Source organism: Ambystoma mexicanum, chromosome 12, assembly GCF_040938575.1.
Source record: "Ambystoma mexicanum isolate Mex_15411 chromosome 12, UKY_AmexF1_1, whole genome shotgun sequence".
Taxonomy (NCBI): Eukaryota; Metazoa; Chordata; class Amphibia; order Caudata; family Ambystomatidae; genus Ambystoma; species Ambystoma mexicanum.
Window position 1 is genome coordinate 521,203,628 of NC_090936.1, and position 20,667 is coordinate 521,224,294.

A 20,667-nucleotide genomic window follows, 5' to 3' on the forward strand; every position below is an offset into this window, starting at 1 on the left:
TATGCCCCAAAGAGCAGAAGGAAGGAAGGTTTCCTCTACCAACGGTGGGAGGCCAAGAGGAAGACAGTCCTCTCAGTCCCGTTACTGGACGACATCTGGGACGAAGGACTGTCTCTGCTGAAGAACCCGTCCACGGCCCCTGCGAAGAGGGACCGGTATGAGAAGAAGTACCGGGTCCCAGACTCCGCTCCGATGTGCCTCTAGAGCACATCCGTCCCTGGATTTGGTGGTCTCCGCGGCGGCCAAGAAGAAATCGGCAGGGGCGACTCCACTTCCCCACCGGACAGCGAGGGGAAGAATCTGGACGCCATGGGACGACAGGTAATCTCGTCAGCAGCGACGACCACCAAGACAGCCAACACCCTCACAATCGTGGCACGCTACGACAGGGAGCTGTGGTTCAGGACGCACCCCCTCCTTCATGGCCAAGGTGCCATCGGACTTCCATCTCAACGAGCCCTTGGTGTTACCTGTTTTCTTCCCATTGCCTTTGTCATCGGCTGAGAGGACTTTGCACTTGCTGGATGTGGCTAGAGCGCTGAAGTTGTACGTGGACCGCGCAAAGAGTTTTCGGAAGACATCACAGCTGTTTGTGAACTTTGGCCCTGTGAACCAAGGGAAGGCCCTCTCGAAGGCTTCCATTTCCAGGTGGCTCTCCGGCTGCCTCATGCACTGTCACCGGTTGGCAAACCAACCGTTGCCTGGCCGTCCGAGAGCCCATTCAACCAGAGCGTTCGCTGCTACTACAGCGTTCCTGTCTGGTGTGCCCCTGCTGGACATCTACAGGGCAGCTACGTGGAGGTCGACACACACCTTCACGAGATTCTACTGCATCGACCGGGATTCCAGGGAGGAGTTCAGAGTCGGCCAGGCAGTGCTGCGCAATCTGTTCGCTAGAAGGTGAGCCTGGTGAGGAGGTAAGAGATGCTTAATGTTGAACCTTGCCACCTCCTGTGGTTGCGCATGTGTGTACTGCTATGTATTCTTGTATTCATGAGCATGTGAATCCATGCCAGACCCCATGCTGGAGAAGGAACAAGCTACTTACCTGTAACTGTTGTTCTCCAGCATGGGTCTGGGATGGATTCACATGCGAACCCTCCCTCCAACCCATCTGCGGCTCTTCTCTTGGTCCTACTGCCACTTTACGTGCTACCAAATCTGAAGATGGCTGCCAGAGGAGGGGCTTAGGTAGAGGGCAGTCATTGGCTGGGGGCAGTATGACCCAGAGACCAGTGATTGGTTATTAGTAGAAAGACAGTTCAGAAACTAAACTGAAACTGATTTTTTTCTTTACCGAGGATTCCCAGCCTGACGACGGGGAATATTCAGGAAATGTTCACCATATTTAGGGAATTGGAAAAACCATCCTCTCCCCCCACCCCCCTCTCTCATCAAAGATGATAACTGGTGCGATAGTATTCAATCCGCAATGCTAGACAAGCTTAACACTCTTCAAACTAAAATTTGTGGCCATCAAAAAGCCCTCTCCCGCCTCATAGCTAACCTGCACTGCCAACCCACCACGCCCACCATGACCAATTCCTCTCCACCATTTCACTTCAAAGATATTACTGAGCAGGAGGTTATCGCCCTGCTCAAGTCAATCAAACCCTCTAAATGTAAGGGAGATGCCTGTCCAGCTAGTCTCATTAAAGACTCGGCACAGATCCTAGCTCCCTTCCTTACAGCATTTATTAACTCATCCTTCCATTCGGGCCACGTTCCAACTGGACTTAAGGAGGCTTGGGTACGCCCACTCCTCAAAAAACCCTTGCTGGACCCAACGGTCCCGGGGAACTATAGACCCATCACCACTGTACCTTTCCTGCTTAAAATTTTGGACAAAGCATCCTACCTGCAAGTACAAAAGTTCCTTGAAGAAAATAGTCTCCTCGGCCTGTGGCAATCTGGCTTCCGCCCACGACACGGTACCGAAACGGCTCTCCTGGACTTAAAGAACCAAATGGATGATCTAAGAGACGCAGGGAAACCTGCTCTCCTACTGCTCCGGGATCTATCCGCTGCCTTTGACTTGGTGGACCACAACACCTTGTGCCACCATCTAGCCACCCAAGCCAACTTCTCCCCCAAAGCCTGTGAATGGATTACCTCCTTCCTCCAAGAAAGGGCAATGAAAGTCTTTTCTGACTCAGCCTGTGCCACCCCTAGCCACATCACTTGCGGTGATCCACAGGGTTTGTGTATTGCGCCCACGCTATACAACCTCTTCACGAGGCCCCTGTTCAGCATCCTTGACTCCCTGGGCATCTATACGAACTATGCGGATGACACACAGGTACTCATCCCCCTCACAGGTGACTACCTAGCGGATACAAAAACACTCACCACTATCTACTCCACTATCCAATCATGGATGGCAGATAACTGGCTACGCCTCAACAGTGAAAAAACCAAACTCCTCCTCATAGGGGCACCCTCAACCCTGGGGAACCTCGGTGGACAGTACGCTTCCGTCACTCTTGACAACATTCCCATCAAGGTCTCCAATCACGTGAGGACACCCGGAGTCTACCTAGACTCCGATCTGTCCATGGATAGACAGGTCAATGCCATCGCCTCCTCCTCAGCCTACTACTCTAAAGTCCTCAACGCTGCCAGACCTTTCCTTTCACGCCAGAATTGCCTCACCATTGCCAGACCAATAATTGGATCAAGGTTAGACTACTGCCATGCCCTGCTCGTTGGGACCTCTAATAAAAACCTGGCCAAACTTCAGCTCGTTCAAAATAACGCACTGAGGGCGGCCACAGGTACCGCGAGAAAAGACCACATCTCTGAAGTCAGAAGACAGGCCCACTGGCTCCCGGTCAAAGAGATGATTGTTTTCAAAACACTCGCCCTCACCCACAAACGTGTCCATGAACTGGCTCCACCCTACCTGACCCAAAGAATCACCAAGCATACTACCACCAGACCATTAAGAATGTGCTACTCCAACACGATTGTCACGCCCAAAACGCGCAAGGTGCGCAGGTGGCGCCAGCTTTCCCACCTGGGCCGCCACTCACTGGAACGCACTGCCACCTCACGTAAGAATGATTGAGTCCCACCAAGCCTTCCGCAAAGCCATTAAAACCAAGCTCTTTGTATGAAATGTACCTGACTGCACTCTGTAACTGTACGTTGCATATCATGCATCACTTGTAACTATGCCTGTATCTGTGTAACCAAGAGACCTCTGGTCACCGCTGAATGAAGAATCCAACATTTACTTGTAACAGCGCCTCAATGCCCCTGGCTGCAAGTGGGCTATACAAATGCAAATACATAAATTTAAAAAAAAAAGAAAAAAAATCATGAGCATGTGAATCCATGCCAGACCCATGCTGGAGAACAACAGTTACAGGTAACTTGTTCCTTTCCACATATGGCTTCCTTGCTTTGATAGTCCGTCTTTTTGCAGCAGCCTTATTTGCACACAGTCACCTCCAGATAAGTTTGATTGTGTTGCGTTTTCCTCATGTTTTGTGCCTGGGTTCACTATCCTTTCTTCTATTTGCTTGTGTCGAATATCGGGTCCTTGTCATCTAGTCACCACGCCTGTGATGGTGAGTGGCATGACTGGGTGATGCAATGGTTTTAAGAGCTTCTATGCCGTCTCAGCCTCCAGCAATTGCTGCATGAGGTACCCGTTGCATGCACCTGTTGGCTCTCTGGGCTTGCCTCTTTCCTTGGGGGTCGTGCAGGGCAGTCCTGCATTATTTGATGCCTTCTGCCATCGATTTGAATTGCACGTCACTATCCATAACTGCACTGGCTGGATTGTCTTCTCTCCTGAAAACGTATTTGAATAACATTATGGTGGATTTGGTAATTCTGTCGTCCAGGAATTTTATTTCCATGGATTTTGACTTGTAATCAGACACTATGTTGACATTCCTTTCTCCTGGCTGCATGTATTGCATGGGGCATAAGACTTTGACTCCTACCTTGGACCATGTTTCGGGTTCCACTCTACGTGTGTAAAGGCGTTGGTGGTAACTCTTTTGTGACTTTCGTGGCAAGTGTGACCTCTTTGTCCCTTCCTATATCAATATCCATTTGCAGCATCAGTTGCCAGGTGCACTTATTTTTGTCATCGTCATTCCTATGTGGCCCTGGTTCTATCAGTCTTTGTCTCAAGCTTGTGGGAGGAGTTACCGTCATGTTCCCTCATCAGTATTATGCCATGATGGAGTCCTCCTGCAGGCGTCTTGCGGTAAAGTTGGAGATTGTGACGTCCACTGACACTGTTTTCTCTGGTGGTCTGTACTGGTATGGTATGTTGGTGCTTACATGTTTTATGCTATCCTCAGTTGGTGGGGAGTTTGCGCCCCCGTGTTTCTCAAGCCCAGTATTTTCACTAGAGGTTTGTGGTCTGTCCATCGTCTGAACCTCCTGCCCCAGGGTTATTCTCCAAAGTCAGCCAATGCCCACGTGCGTGCTAGCATCTCTCACTTTGACTCAGTAGTGGGTTTTTTTTTAGCGCTGGTGAGTGTCTCGGATGCAAAAGCTACACATGCCGATTCATGGAATTAATGTGCGCCAAAAAAAACGGCACACGTGTGCGAAAACGTGCGATTCGCAGTGAAATAGCGAAAATCGCAGTGCAAGTGCGATTATCGCACAGAAAACATCGCACATCAATTCATGGAAGTCCGTGCACGCGCAAAATGTGAGATGTGCGCAGAAAACGTGCGCGGCGCAAGCTGGCGCACAGGTCATCGAAAGCCGCGCGATAAGGCCACAGCGAATTCGCACATAGCGCGGCGCACATAACAAAAGTAGGCGTAACACGGGGCATCACACGCAGAATGGGGAACAACTCGTGAAAATGTGGGCGTCACGGGGGAAGTACAGGAGGCAAGTGTGCAGAACGCCCACACGCTCGCCTACAACACGTGTTCATGGAATCGAATAGGGAAAAACAGCGCACGGCCAAAGACGCGCACAGGCCCATACATGTCCGCCACACGAAAGCAGGCGGTAGCGTCCCTGCGCAGGAAAAAAATGTGCGCCAAAGTTCTACACGCGCGATCGGGCCTGGGGGAGCGTGTGCGTGTATTTCAGGGGTGCGCGAGAAGTTTCACACGCGATTGGCCTGGGCGCGTGTATTTCAGGGGTGCGCGAGAAGTTCCACACGCGATTGGCCTGGGCGCGTGTATTTCAGAGGTGCGCGAGAAGTTCCACACGCGATCGGGCCTGGGCGCGTGTATTTCAGGGGTGCGCGAGAAGTTCCACACGCGATTGGCCTGGGCGCGTGTATTTCAGGGGCTCACGGGTGGTTTTACACGCGATCGGGCCAGGGGGAGCGGGGTACGTGTATTTCAGGGGCTCGCGGGTGTTTTCACACGCGATCGGGCCTGGGGGAGCGGGGTACGTGTATTTCAGGGGCTCGCGGGTGGTTTTACACGCGATCGGGCCAGGGGGAGCGGGGTACGTGTATTTCAGGGGCTCGCGGGTGTTTTCACACGCGATCGGGCCTGGGGGAGCAGGGTACGTGTATTTCAGGGGCTCGCGGGTGGTTTTACACGCGATCGGGCCTGGGGGAGCAGTGTACCACTCACCGTCTGCCTTGCGTGTAGAAGAACGCGTAGCCAACACCCACCCGCTGTGAAGTAATAGCGTGTGAACCCCAACGCCTGCAAAACACACGCACCGCACCCCACGAAAAGCAACGCCCGTGCGTGATATGTCACAGACACGCATACGCGCTAAGGGCCTTTGGTCCAATGGAATCGCGTATGCGTGCTGACGCGCTTACGCACTAAGGGCCTTTCCTCGATTCACACGCTGACGTGCAGAATTTTCACGTGCCAAATCACTCCGTATCAAGCTGGCCACGCGTAAGCACACGGAAGACCACGCTCCTGCCCAAAAGGCCGAATTACTGCCTCCCAGAGCCCCGAGCAGCCTCCCACAAGCCATCTGCTGCTGCCTGCCTGCTGCCACCGTGCCCTGCCATTTGGTGCCTGCACATCAGCCATCTGCAGGGGTCCAGTTGCTGTGTCCACCCCTGCTGGAACAGAACACTCTCGACTGGGATACCATCGCTCCACAGCCCAGCCCCAGTTGCCCACCCACGCCTGCCTCGGGGGTCGCCATGTCGGGGCAAACACCATCCGAGACCACTGGCGACCCCCAGCCAGAGGGGCAGAGGGCCACCAGCTTCAGTCAGAAGGAAGTTGGTGTCCTGGTGGAGCTTGTCCTGGAGCATTATGATGCCCTCTTCGGATCACCACGCGCCGACAAGGAAGGACGGGACAGGATCTGAGACGACTTTGTGGTTGCCATCAACGCGGAGGGGGTGGCAACCCGCAACATCAAGCAAGTCAAGAAGCGCTGGGAGGACTTCAGGTCCAGGACCCTTATAAAGGCCCGGCGCCTCGTGGAGGGGGGCCGGGGCAGCATGAGTACCATCCAGCTGAGGGTCCTGGAACGCGTACGCCCAGCGCTCCATGCCCAGATCCTTGAGAGGCAGACCCGTCTGGAGTCGAGCGGTAAGTGGCCAAGCATTGCTGTGTGAGACAGGGCATGTTGCAGCGTGCTGGTTGTCTGATACTTGCCTGTATGTGTGACATAGGCCATGTACGCGTGTGTGTGTGCAGGGACATCATGGTCATGCATGTGAGACCAGTAATGTGTGAAGCACACGGTTGGTGTATGTGTTTAAATGTAACATAGGGAGCCCTATGCGGAATGGACACATGAGAGCATGCCAGTCTCTGTTCCTGGACATGGGTGTGGGTGAGGGATGGGTGCTGATGCCATGTACATGTATGGTGTCCATGTCTGTGTTTCTGACCTGCGTGTCTGTGACTTGTGAATGCCATGGATGCATGACACATGTCTGTGACAATGTTCAGATTCACTGATGCAGCCTAGTTATCCTTGCATCCACTGTGTCTGGGGTGTACGAGTCCAGGTGGATGAAAGTACTTTGAAGTGTGTGCATGTGATAGGCATGACCCATGATGCATGGACTTCAAGAGTCCCTTGGACATGTTTGCTTATGTCCATAGCATGCGCCATGCCTATTACTGCATGTGTTTTGCCTGCACTGACCCATGTGTTGTGGAGGGACATGATGGAAGTGATCTTTGACAGTGCCACTCATCTGCTATTGCTTCCTGTCTAGGGGACCATTGTACAGTACCCTGATGCTTGTGTTCTATGTCTCCCTCTACACAGCGCAAAGTGAAGAAAAGGGCGGAGACGGCGCTGTGGAGCTAAGCGGCAGGGATGCCCCCATGGCTGCAGCGGAAGGGGTGGGTGAGCCCCCACAGGGGCTTGCAACGGCGGAAGACGGTGTGGAGCCATCCAGGTTGGTGGTTTCCACAAAGGAGGAGGAGGCCACTACTGAGCCGCACATGGGGCCTGGTGGGGGCATCCCTGCTGGTGCAAGTGGTGCAGTCCAGGGGCAGGGGCAGGAGGCAGCACAGGTCGCCTTGGAGGTGCCTGTGCATGTCACTGTCCCTGACACTGTGACTGCACCACCATGCACCAGCAGGGATGCCCCATCCCAGGCCCGTCCGCAGGTAGGGGGGATGTCCATGTCATCTGACTCCCCTCCACCTGTGGACGAGGGGACCCCTGGCCGTATGGAGAAGGTCCTGATTGGTGTCGCGTTGCGCACGGCTGTCATTCGTGATGAGGTGCGTGCTTCCCGGGGGGAGCATGCACGTCATCATGAAGAGCACCGTGCCAACGTGGCCCAGTTGGGAGCGGTCATGATCGGGGGTCTCGTACATGTGTCGGGCACTCTGGCGACCCTCTCCTCCTCTGTGGAGGCTATGCACCAGTCGTACTCCATGCCGTCTTCCGGCCCAGATGCCAACAGGGCCCCCTGTGGACCTGCCCCGACCAATGCAGCCACCTCGGTGGGGATCCCATCCCTGCCACAGTCGGGAGTCGGAGGTCCAGCAGGGGTGGACACACCAGCAACTGGACCCCAGCAGATGGAGGATGTGACTGCATCATCGGGCAGGGCACGTGCACGACGGCGTCGGTGGTTTCCATCAGCCTGGATGCCGTCGTGCTGGCACAGGCAGTTGTGTCGGAGGCAGCGGCAGGCTCGACGTGGGAGGCATCATGGCTCGGGGCCATCAACATCAGGGGTGCAGGCATCGGCTGGAGGGCAGGAGAACCCTGGAATGGGAGTGGCTTCTGTGTGGGAGCGGTTGGGCCAGCAGATAGGTGTGGAGCGGCAGCGGGCAGAGGAGGAACGGCTCACAATGGTCAGGGCGGAGAACTCCATGCGGAGGGCGCTGAGGCGGGCTGAGTGCCTCGAGGGTCTTCGCAGGGAGTTGGAGCTGGACACTGCATTATCCCTGCGGGACCTCGGGGCCAGGGAACATGCCCGCCTCCAAGCCATTGAACAGGAGTTCGATGATGCCCTGGCCCATGACAACAACCAGTGAGCCGTCGGACTAGCCCGCTGCCCTTGTAAATAGTTATGTAGTTAGTGTTAGGTTTCCTTTGCTTTTTTATTTATTTTGGACCTTTTGGACAATGGGCCACATTTTTGTATATAGTTTTATTTAATTAGGTAGTATTTTTATGTAGGTTTCATTTCTTCAGTTGGGATCATGGACCCTGGTTTGTTTATCTGTATATAGTTGACTGTTGGATTTTTTTTTTTTTTTTGATTTACCCATGGAGCAATGGTTTTCGGTTTTGTTTTTACCTTGGATTTACTTTCTTGAACTGTGACTTTGGGCACCTTTCATTTGGATTATGATTTGTCGTTTTTCATTATTTTACGGACATGCTGCTTTTGGTTTTTGATTCCCATTGTCATTTGTTTATTTTTAATTCAATTTATGCTGTTTTTAATACATTTTTTTCATCAAACTTCAATGTGTAGTATCATCTCATTGGTATCATGCATATCATGATATGGGTTTTGAGATTCAGTGACACCCATTGGGTGTATGTGAGGGCCATGTGTTAATTTACAAACTTGCGATTGGGGTTCTATCATGTCATTGCCATTTCTAAGTGGGTGGATGCAATACTCGAGTGGGTGTTTTGCATTTGGAGGCTGCCCATAAGGGCCAGGGATCTAGATTGTGATGACATGTTGGCTGGGGGACATGTGTGGGGGCCTGCTGGCAGGTGCCCCATAATGCTGGGGGGTGGGGGTGCAGGGGGACATGAGTGGGGGCCTGCTGGCAGGTGCCCTGCAATGCTGGGGGGCTAGGGGGACATGAGTGGGGGCCTGCTGGCAGGTGCCCCGCAATGCTGGGGGGGTGGGGGTGCAGGGGGACATGAGTGGGACATGAGTGGGGGCCTGCTGGCAGGTGCCCTGCAATGCTGGGGGTGGGGGTGCAAGGGGACATGAGTTGATCAGTAGTGCAAGGAGACATGTGCCTTTGCTGGGGGGCATGCCCATGTTGGGTGGGCTGCCTGCGGGACATGACCAGGGATGCAGGGTCGTCCCCTGTGGTGTGGGCTGCCTGCAGGGGCCGTGGAGGGTGTACAGGGGACACCTGGGAGGACCCACACTGCCAAATCACATGTAGGACTCCCCGGCACCCCTGAAATACACGTACCCTGCTGAAATCGCGTGTAAAAATTCTCGCGCACCCCTGAAATACACGTGCCCTGCTGAAATCGCGTGTGAAAATTCCTGCGCACCCCTGAAATACACGCACACGCTCCCCCAGGCCCGATCGCGTGTGGGACTTCTCGCTCACCTCTGAAAGACACGCGCCCAGGCCAATCGCGTGTGGAACTTCTCGCGCACCTCTGAAGTACACGCGCCCAGGCCAATCACGTGTGGAACTTCTCGCGCACCCCTGAAATACACGCACACGCTCCCCCAGGCCCGATCGCATGTGGAACTTCTCGCGCACCTCTGAAATACATGCGCCCAGGCCAATTGCGTGTGGAACTTCTCGCGTACCCCTGAAATACACGCACACGCTCCCCCAGGCCCGATCGCGTGTGGAACTTCTCGCGCACATCTGAAATACACGCGCCAAGGCCAATCGCGTGTGGAACTTCTCGCGCACCCCTGAAATACACGCAAATGCTCCCCCAGGCCCGATCGTGTGTGGAACTTCTCACGCACATCTGAAATACACGCGCCCAGGCCAATCGCGTGTGGAACTTCTCGCGCACCTCTGAAATACACGCGCCCAGGCCAATCGCGTGTGGAACTTCTCGCGCACCTCTGAAATACACGCGCCCAGGCCAATCGCGTGTGGAACTTCTCGCGCACCCCTGAAATACACGCACACGCTCCCCCAGGCCCGATCGCGTGTGGAACTTCTTGCGCACCTCTGAAATACACGCTCCCAGGCCAATCGCGTGTGGAACTTCTCGCGCACCCCTGAAATACACGCACACGCTCCCCCAGGCCCGATCGCGTGTGGAACTTCTCGCGCACCTCTGGAATACACGCGCCCAGGCCAATCGCGTGTGGAACTTCTCACGCACCTCTGAAATACACGCACACGCTCCCCCAGGCCAGATCGCGTGTGAGACTTCTCGCGCACGCGTGTTCCCGAAACCCGTAATACACGTTCCCCGCTTTGCATTTGCTGTTTGCCAGTCCGGTAAACTGGTACAGAGTTGGCGCAGCCCTTTGCGATGGTTTTGCGATCTTGATGGCTTTTCCTTGCGCGAGGGTGTTCTTGGTGGCGTAACTGGCGCTGCTGCAGGGTCGCTGCGCCACTCTGCGCCACGTCTGCTTTTGGAGGCGAGAATCCATGAATACGCTGTGCGCGGAAATTGATTTTATTGCACGCGGCTGGCGCAGACATTCGCACGGGCACGCTGTGCGCCAGCCGCGTGCGACACTTTTGTGAGGAATTCCATGAATCGGTCTGACAGTGTTTATCCCACGGGGACTGGCATCCACGGCTAAGCGTGTCTAATGGTCTGCAATACACAGGTGGGGATCTGCACTCTCTGACTTGATGTTGTTGAAGGCTTCTTTGCATTGTTCTGTCCAGGTGGTGCTCACCCTTCTTTAGCAGTGCACTCAGGCACTAGATCTTATCTGAAAAGTTCTTACCAAACTTGGCATACTTTTCTGCCACTCTCATGCAGGATTTGAGCTGGGCGTTTTCTTCTCGCTCTTGTTTCAATGCCCTGCATTAGGCTATCTTGTATAGATGCTGTGGAGATAGAGTACTCTAGAAAGTCGCGTTTGTGTTTCAAGAATGCACACTTTACTTTTTTTTTTAGTGAAATGTGTTTTTCACCAGTTTGATGAACACTTCCGCCAATGATCAACTGCATTCTGCTTATTGTTGCCATATTTGAGTAGGCACTTGACTAGCCCATTCCATGTTTATCATTATGCTTTCAAACCCGGAAAAGGCTGAGCAGAGTTCAAATGACATTCTGCTAAAATGGAAATCCCACATGGTTTCTCAAGTGATTTTGGGTGCCTTAACTCTAGGTGAAGGATTACTTGGTAGTATGCGCTTGCAGGCTCGGACTGGGCCATAAAATTGTCTCGGGCACCAATGAAGAAGTGGCACACAGTTACAAACGGCTATTCATTCCTTTTGTGACACTGTTTGAATAGTGCCTAAGGGGGTGTTTTTGATAAAATGTGATGCAAATTGTGTATTTTAAAGAATATTTATTTAGCAACACTGGTGAAAACAATTAGCCGCATAGTGAAGTAACTTGTCATGCCCGCGCCGCTGGCGCACGCATTGGCAACCATCATGGACTACTTGGTACTCATTTATCCTCCTAATACTCCTTAAACAACTCCTTTTCACGCCTTGGTCTTTTATTTCCATTTACTCAACTTTGGTTCTTTCTTATTTTATTCAATTAACTACATTTACCATAATGCACCTGGCTGCAGTCCTCAATTCTTGGCTATTCTCATTCATCGTTATTGGGACCACAATCCCCAGAAGCCCTAACGGCCAGTGCTGCTTCCACCTGCTCAGGACCAGAGAGGGAGGAGGCAGATTGTCTTCAGATGTGCTGCTACAGGTGCTGTCAATTAGCCTGCCTCAGAACAGGGCAGGGCTGTATATAAGCAGCTGCCTGCAGGGGCACAGTGTCTTGCATCTTGAGATCTCCCCGCTCCTGTTTGCCTTGACCCGCTACTTTGTATGCTGTTCCTGTTGCTGCATTATCCTGTTTTGATCCAGTGCCCTTTCCGGGCTCCCTGCCTTGCAGCCGATCTCGCTCCGCTGCCTTCTACCTACAGCCCTTGTCCTCTGGGCTCCCTGCCCTGCAGCCTGCCTCACTCCGGCTGCCTTCGGTCCTTGTCCTCTGGGCTCCCTGCCCTGCAGCCTGCCTCACTCCGGCTGCCTACGGTCCTTGTCCTCTGGGCTCCCTGCCCTGCAGCCTGCCTCACTCCGGCTGCCTACAGTCCTTGTCCTCTGGGCTCCCTGCCTACAGCCTGCCTTACTCCGGCTGCCTACAGCCCTTGTCCTCTGGGCTCCCTACTTTTCAGCTTGCAACCGTCTGCTGTCTCCAAGCCCTTGTCCTCTGGGCTCCCTACCTTGCAGCCTGCACCTCTTCGCTGCCTACAGTCCTTGTCCTATGGGCTCCTTTCTCGCTGCCAGCTCTCTCCGCTGCCTACAGCCCGTGTCCTCTGGGCTCCTTCCTGGCAGCCTGTCTCCCTCCGCTGCCTACAGCCCTTGTCCTCTGGGCAACCTGTCTTGCGGCTTGCTACACTCCTCTGCCTTACAGCCTGTATTACACTTCGCTACCTATGGCCCTCCTCCTCTGGGCTCCCTACCTCGCGGCCCTATACTTTTGGGCTCTCTGTCTGTCGCCTACTACTAATCTCTCTCTGTCCTGTTCTTCTGGACTCCCTGCCTTGCAGCCTACTACAGACCGCTGCAGTCCACTACAGTTTGCCTGCACCTAGTGCCACTCTTGACTGCAGACCTGCTTCCTACTTTGCAGCCCTTCTGTTTTCCTGACTGCTGCTCCCTTGTTCTCTTCCTAGAGTCCCCTGTACTCCACCTTAGGTTATCTACTTCAGTCTAACTGCCTTTCCTTCTGCTAGATTGCTCATTGACTTCCTTTTCGCTGGATATATCTGTTCTTGTCTTCTCATGTGTCTTATGTAATCCCTTTGTACAGAGCTTGCCTGTTGGTTTCCGGCAGGCAACCTCTGCCCCTTCCCTTGTCCCGTTTTCAGTGTTACAGACACCCACTGCTGTTGTTCCCAGCCATGAGCATACAGCGTGGGCCTCTGTGATAGCAATCTGTGCAGAAGGCTGGAGTTTCCTAAGGTTTGTGGAACACACTTTCCCATTTCAGCATACACCCCAAGAGGGAATCCACTTTGTTTGTACCTTTTGTATCTTTTGCCCCTTTTGGCTCACAGCTACAGTTTCTTACTCTTCTTTCTTGTTGAACTTCCTGCTGTGTGTGCTTATCTGCTACCTTACTTCAGCACAGCCACCCAAAACCTACCTGGGTACCCTGTGCCACTCTTGACAGAGTGCCATTCTTGACAGAATGCAAGACCAAAAAGATTCTTGTTCCATAGGCAGGAAGGGCACACACAGACCAAAGATGCTTTCTTTTCGGTTCAAGAAACCTCTGCAAAAATCTAAAGTTTTCTTAAGGACTGCAAACAAAAACCATAGTTTAAAAGACAGACTCGCCCTAGTAAACAAAGGTTTACAAGCACAGTACTACACTCACTGGCTCGCTGACCCTTCCATGTGTAACTACTAAGACATTTGCAACTATGATCCGCAGTCTCTATCTATAGAAGAGCTACAACAAGAAAATGAATTCCTGCAGATTTTGTTAGCCCAACCAGTGGAAAACACTCATGCGGTTTCTGGCATTTCTTCTGACACTACATTCGCCATTCAGCCGGTACATGAACCTTGTATTCCTTTCTCCCAGGCTACCCTGTCTCAGGACCAATATCGTAACACTGCTACAGCCAAGGATATTGCACTCATTGTGGCAGACTCTCAACCAGAGTACGCTGTTGCCAAAGTGATATGCTCAAGATCAGCTTGGCAAGCTACACAACCTCCTCTGACTGCTGTAAACACTCATTTAACCGGACAAGGCATTCAGTATCCTGAGGTTAGTGCAGCTGGTCCTGGGTACAAAAGACCAATACTGACAATCGGTTGTCTTAATGCTTCCCCAGTAACTACTAACCATGATAACTCTAAGGTCAGTCTTCCTATTGCAACACCCAACATTTCTGCTGCACCAGATTCTGAAGCTGTACAACAGGCTAATGGAACATACCTGTTACAAGAACAACTCTTAAGCCTTAAAAGAGAAACCGAAGACCTCTATGATGAATTTGTCTATCTGCATTATAAGAATCTAGCTAAGGGACACAATTTACCAGACCATCTGACACTGTCCAACACCCGACATTCTGTCTTTAGAGTTTAACAGATTAAGGCCTGTACTGGTAACACAGAAGAGGATACAGACTTATACAGAACAGTTGGAAGACCTGAACTTGGCATATACATACCAGTTAAAGCTTGACACCGCTCATTCACTTACTAGCCACAGTAACACAGGCTGTCGTTCAGATAGTGAAGAATGGACTCCTCCAGTGGGCCAGATCACTCACACGGCCATTAAACCAAAGATCAAGTGTAATCATCTGACTGGACATTCCGCTGAGTCAAAGGATTGTTCCATTCTTGCCCTTGATATCAGTCCTTTACTCCCACTTACAGCCTCTACTGAAGTGACCAGATCTGAGATGTATTCTGCTTCTATGAACATTGGCACTCCTGACCATGAGTCAGATCCTGAAACATACCCAGTACCTGTCTGGAATCCAACTTTGCCTACTGTCAATACCCGAGATCCATGTATAAACTTGGGCACACACGACTTTGCAGGCCAGCCTTCGGAAGGCTTACCCTTTCCTGGTCCTACATCCACCATGCTACTTGTTACAAGATCTGCTAGCCCAATCTCTGCTGCTCCCCCTGCTAGTACTCCTGAATCTGCTACTGATGCCTCATCTCAGATCACTCCTACTGCAGTCGAAGCACCCCCTTCCTCTCTGCCTGCAAGGACAGTACCTGTTGCAAAGCCAGTTAAAAGTTCTCCTATTAAGGCTACAGCTCCATTAGATCCTGTTGGTGCCTCTGCAGCACCTAAACTACCAGTTACGACGCCATAAGTCTCAGTTTGCGTTCCTGTCGGCTGGTGCTCCTGCGACACCTATACTTCCAGCTGTTACAGCATCTGAACTTCCTACTGCGATTCCTGATCTTCCTGCAACTCATGGTGTTCCTGCAACATTTGTTACTCCTGAAGTCTCTGTCGCAAATCTTCATGTTGCCATTGCTGCTTATGACTATTTGGACGACCGTCCTAGAGCAACCAATTCAGCTGAATCTCTGGTTCCACCTTTCAGCACTGTACCCTTGCCAGTCCTAAGGAAGACCACTTCTTTCAAAGCAATAGATGCCATGGAGTCTGCAGCACATCTCCACAGTTCGTCAGTTCATGAACGCGCTGTTGGGTTTTTGGTCCCTAAGAAGTTGTCTTTTCTGAATTATACCTCAAAGGTTTGAAACATTGGTAATGTCTCCTCCCTTCAAGACTCTCACCTTGCAGCATTAAACAGTTTTTGGTGCTTCATGATGTGCCTTTTTGGTATAAGACTCTCTCGCGGTGTGACAGGCCTTGGACGTGCTCTTCTTGTTGGTCAGTCTTCAGGGGGCCTAGAGATGGGCATGGAGAGGGGCTTATTGTCATGCCCGCGCCGCTGGCACACGCATTGGCAACCATCATGGACTACTTGGTACTCATTTATCCTCCTAATACTCCTTGAACAACTCCTTTTCACGCCTTGGTCTTTTATTTCCATTTGCTCAACTTTGGGTCTTTCTTATTTTATTCAATTAACTACATTTACCATAATGCACCTGGCTGCAGTCCTCAATTCTTGGCTATTCTCATTCATCGTTATTGGGACCACAATCCCCAGAAGTCCTAGCGGCCAGTGCTGCTTCCACCTGCTCAGGACCAGAGAGGGAGGAGGCAGATTGTCTTCAGGTGTGCTGCTACAGGTGCTGTCAATTAGCCTGCCTCAGAACAGGGCATGGCTGTATATAAGTAGCTGCCTGCAGGAGCACAGTGTCTTGCATCTTGAGGTCTTCCCGCTCCTGTTTGCCTTGACCCGCTACTTTGTATGCTGTTCCTGTTGCTGCATTATCCTGTTTTGATCCAGTGCCCTTTCCGGGCTTCTTGCCTTGCAGCCGATCTCGCTCTGCTGCCTTCTACCTACAGCCCTTGTCCTCTGGGCTCCCTGCCCTGCAGCCTGCCTCACTCCGGCTGCCTTCGGTCCTTGTCCTCTGGGCTCCCTGCCCTGCAGCCTGCCTCACTCCGGCTGCCTACGGTCCTTGTCCTCTGGGCTCCCTGCCCTGCAGCCTGCCTTACTCCGGCTGCCTACAGCCCTTGTCCTCTGGGCTCCCTACTTTGCAGCTTGCAACCGTCTGTTGTCTCCAAGCCCTTGTCCTCTGGGCTCCCTACCTTGCAGCCTGCACCTCTTCGCTGCCTACAGTCCTTGTCCTCTGGGCTCCTTTCTTGCTGCCAGCTCTCTCCGCTGCCTACAACCCGTGTCCTCTGGGGTCCTTCCTGGCAGCCTGTCTCCCTCCGCTGCCTACAGCCCTTGTCCTCTGGGCAACCTGTCTTGCGGCTTGCTACACTCCTCTGCCTTACAGCCTGTATTACACTTAGCTAGCTACGGCTCTGCTCCTCTGGGCTCCCTACCTCGCGGCCCTATTCTTTTGGGCTCTCTGTCTGTCGCCTACTACTAATCTCTCTCTGTCCTGTTCTTCTGGACTCCCTGCCTTGCAGCCTACTACAGACCGCTGCAGTCCACTACAGTTTGCCTGCACCTAGTGCCACTCTTGACTGCAGACCTGCTTCCTACTTTGCAGCCCTTCTGTTTTCCTGACTGCTGCTCCCTTGTTCTCTTCCTAGAGTCCCCTGTACTCCACCTTAGGTTATCTACTTCAGTCTAACTGCCTTTCCTTCTGCTAGATTGCTCATTGACTTCCTTTTCGCTGAATATATCTGTTCTTGTCTTCTCATGTGTCTTATGTAATCCCTTTGTACAGAGCTTGCCTGTTGGTTTCCGGCAGGCAACCTCTGCCCCTTCCCTTGTCCCGTTTTCAGTGTTACAGACACCCACTGCTGTTGTTCCCAGCCATGAGCATACAGCGTGGGCCTCTGTGATAGCAATCTGTGCAGAAGGCTGGAGTTTCCTAAGGTTCGTGGAACACTCTTTCCCATTTCAGCATACACCCCAAGAGGGAATCCAGTTTGTTTGTATCTTTGTATCTTTTGCCCCTTTTGGCTCACAGCTACAGTTTCCTACTCTTCTTTCTTGTTGAACTTCCTGCTGTGTGTGCTTATCTGCTACCTTACTTCAGCACAGCCACCCAAAACCTACCTGGGTACCCTGTGCCACTCTTGACAGAGTGCCATTCTTGACATAACTCATCAAAGTGTTCCACATTGGCCAAAATAGTGTCCCACTTTGACCCAAAAAAACGGGCTCCCGCCAGCATTAAGCATTTTTGATTCGGCCATGTGCCTATTGCCAGGAGGTCAGTTCGAAACTGTGCGCTTGTAATGTCTAGTGAAGAACGGCCTGCAGGTAACCTTGTTTAGGCTGCACCGATCTATGCAGGATCTCATTTTCTGGCCCGTATCCTCATGATCACCATGGGTCTTAACCATTTGCTAGCCTCTACTACTTTAATAAACCTGACTCTAGTAGGTCCCTAGAGTGGTTGCTAGTGTTTGTTTTTATGATTTCAGGCACAGGACTCGCTTTGTTTTACAGGTAAAAATTGTTTCCTTAGTTTGATTCTGAGCATTTACTCTGAGGTCCATATCATAGGTTTCCACGCTTTGCAGTGTTACTCTCCATGTCATCGAGGGTGATCACCATCACTTGCTCCCTGGCAATGGTGTCCAAATGTATCTCCAGTTCTCGTTATTGTAGCTAAATTAGTGGGGGGGACCTTTGGTTGAGAGTTGCATCTTGCCTGTGGTTTCTCTGTCCTTGAACTTCGGGTTGCTTTTGATGTAGCCTAGAATTTGCCCTTTGCTCCTCATTGTGCTCTCGGTTTGGAGTGCATTTTGGTGAGGATTATTTTTCGCCCTACTTTTTTCTGATAATCTCTTTGGAAATGATGTCTGCAACCAGCATTACCTGCTTAGCTTGGTCACGTGATCATGCAGAGAGATAAGGCCAGTCTTTTCAAGTAGTCAAACTGTTCTAGATTCAAGTGAAACGACCCAGAAGAGGTGACCAGCAGAATGAGCTAGCTGGCTGGTGGAAAAAGCAATTGTCAGCAAAAACCCAGTCCTCGCAGCTGTCGGGCACAATATGGAAGGATGTCAAGAATCCAGTATCTCAGGATAGTCCAAGGCAATCAATGGGAAGCAGAATCCCGCAGAGATAATGTACCCAGGAATTGAAAATCTATGAGGGGGAGGGAAGAGGAGGGTAGCAGATAATCAAGGAGGAAGGGAAACTGCTTGAAACCAAGGAAAAAATGAAGTATATGCCCACTTTGAAAAAGGGCTTTCCAGAGCGTAGTGATATGCGTAACCATCATCGAGCATTGGCTCAAATGCAGAGCTTCTGGGAGTGTGACGTAGTCGTGTCTCTGTGCAGCATGTATGGCTCAGGCAGCCATCTTGGTAGGGTCTCCCACGGCGTACCAGGCCTTGAGCTCCCCTAGTGGGAATAGAGTGACCATCACCGTGCCATGACAGTATGCTCCCTACGATGCCCAGCAGGACGCAACTTCCCTGGGTGTCTCTGGTATAAAAGTTGTATCAGTCATGGAACATTCACATGCCAAGCAGGTTCCCAAGGCCATTCATAAGGGCCACACCCCTTCCAATCCACAAAATACTGGAGACCCCCCACAATGATACCTGGAGTCACATATCGCTTGGACCTCATATTCTAGAACGTAATCAACCCATACTGGGGGATGTGAGAAACCTGAAGGTGTCTCCCCGATTAGTCCCCGGGGATCTGTCATCCAGGTGGCCAGGGCACAGCCATCGCTATTGGATACAGTTCCTGGGGCTGGACCAGTGAGGGAGGATCACCTGGATGGGGGGACATTGGGGCGTGGAAGTGGGACACCAATGGGTGAGGTGTGTTATCCCCCTTCTTGTTATACCTTCCCCCATTCTACCCTGTAGGATACTCTAACACTGTACCCCGCCCCCTTTTCTGACATGAACACTTTCGCACACCGCGAGAGATGACAGACAAACACTAAAGCCATGTACCTGACATGTCCCTAAGCCAGGGTCAGGCAAAGTAAGGCAATTAACCTGAATCACACACACACACCTGACGTACCTTTCTCTTCCCCAAGGGATAAAAGGTGGAGCACGAGAGCACAATATACGAGCAAGGCAGACCACACGACGATAGAGCTAACTCAGCATTGCAGTTCAAGAGGAGAAAGACGGCATGAATCGAGAGCCTACTAAGGAGAGAAGTGATCTTGCCCTTATCGGCAGAGGCCAGTGAAACCTCCAGAGAAGGAATCGTAAGACCACAAACAATAGCTTGCGTGTGTTGCAGCAGATGTCAATGGTACACGAGTGCCTCCTCTGCTGACAGCCAAACCGGGGAGAGACGTGTGGCCCAATGGTAACGGCCTTGGCTCCAGACACAAGAAAGCCAAGCGGTTCATCACAGCCGGTGAGTGGAGGGGAGAGCCAATAAGAAACCAAACTCTGGTGAACAAAAGTGGCAAGTGGCTGATTAAAGAAAGCACAACAAACTAATAACATACAAAAGGAAAGCCAGCATAGCACAGTCAAGCATCACGTGGGTGTTCACTTAAGTGACTCTGGAAAATGACCCTATTCTTCAACTACCGTAACCAGAAGGCCTTGGGAGAAAGGTCAGAAGGGGGGTCAAAGTGGTCATACAGGAGTCAAGTAAAATCCTCTGTACAGTCGAAAGCCTTTGACCGACATATGATTGTGACACTAAGGGAAGCAAATCCTGCATCGTAAAGTTGGCAAGAGTGAACCCGACTAAGGGATGCCGACTAGGGGCAAAGTCTGAAGTCCTGACTAAGTGTGTTAACAAGCATGAACCCAGCAGAGGGATGTCCACAGTGAATTGTTTAAAAAGACATTAAGATTTGTGAGTGTTACAGATGAAGATTGTGTTGAAAGCCGTAGTGAACCCGGCGGAGGGAGGCTAACAATCGAGAAGGGTCTGAGCCCGAACGAGGGGGATCGAAGGGTGAAAAGACATCACTCGACATGCAAGCTGAAAGGAACCTTTGTTTGTTATTTTATTGAAGATATCAGGTCTTCGGAGGCAAGAGACTTCTTTTTTGTGTAAAAAAGAGAATTAACCACCAAAGGCCATGATAAGAAGAGAACAGAACTGTTAGCTCGTGCTGGGAAAGCTTGAGCGTGTGCTGTGCTCCAGAGACCTACCTTGTCCCGTGCTCAAAACGTGTGGAAGGAAGACCCGTCTACCTCATCCTGGCTTATTATTTGTGAACACCTTTTTCCTGTGAACCCTATCCCACACTCTTTGTGTTTAGCGTATGGATTGGCAAAAGGTTTTTCTTAGTATAGGCCCTTTTATTTGACAAGATGCCACTAGGACTGCCTTATTATTATTTGATGGTCGTAGCTTGCTCCTATTTTAGT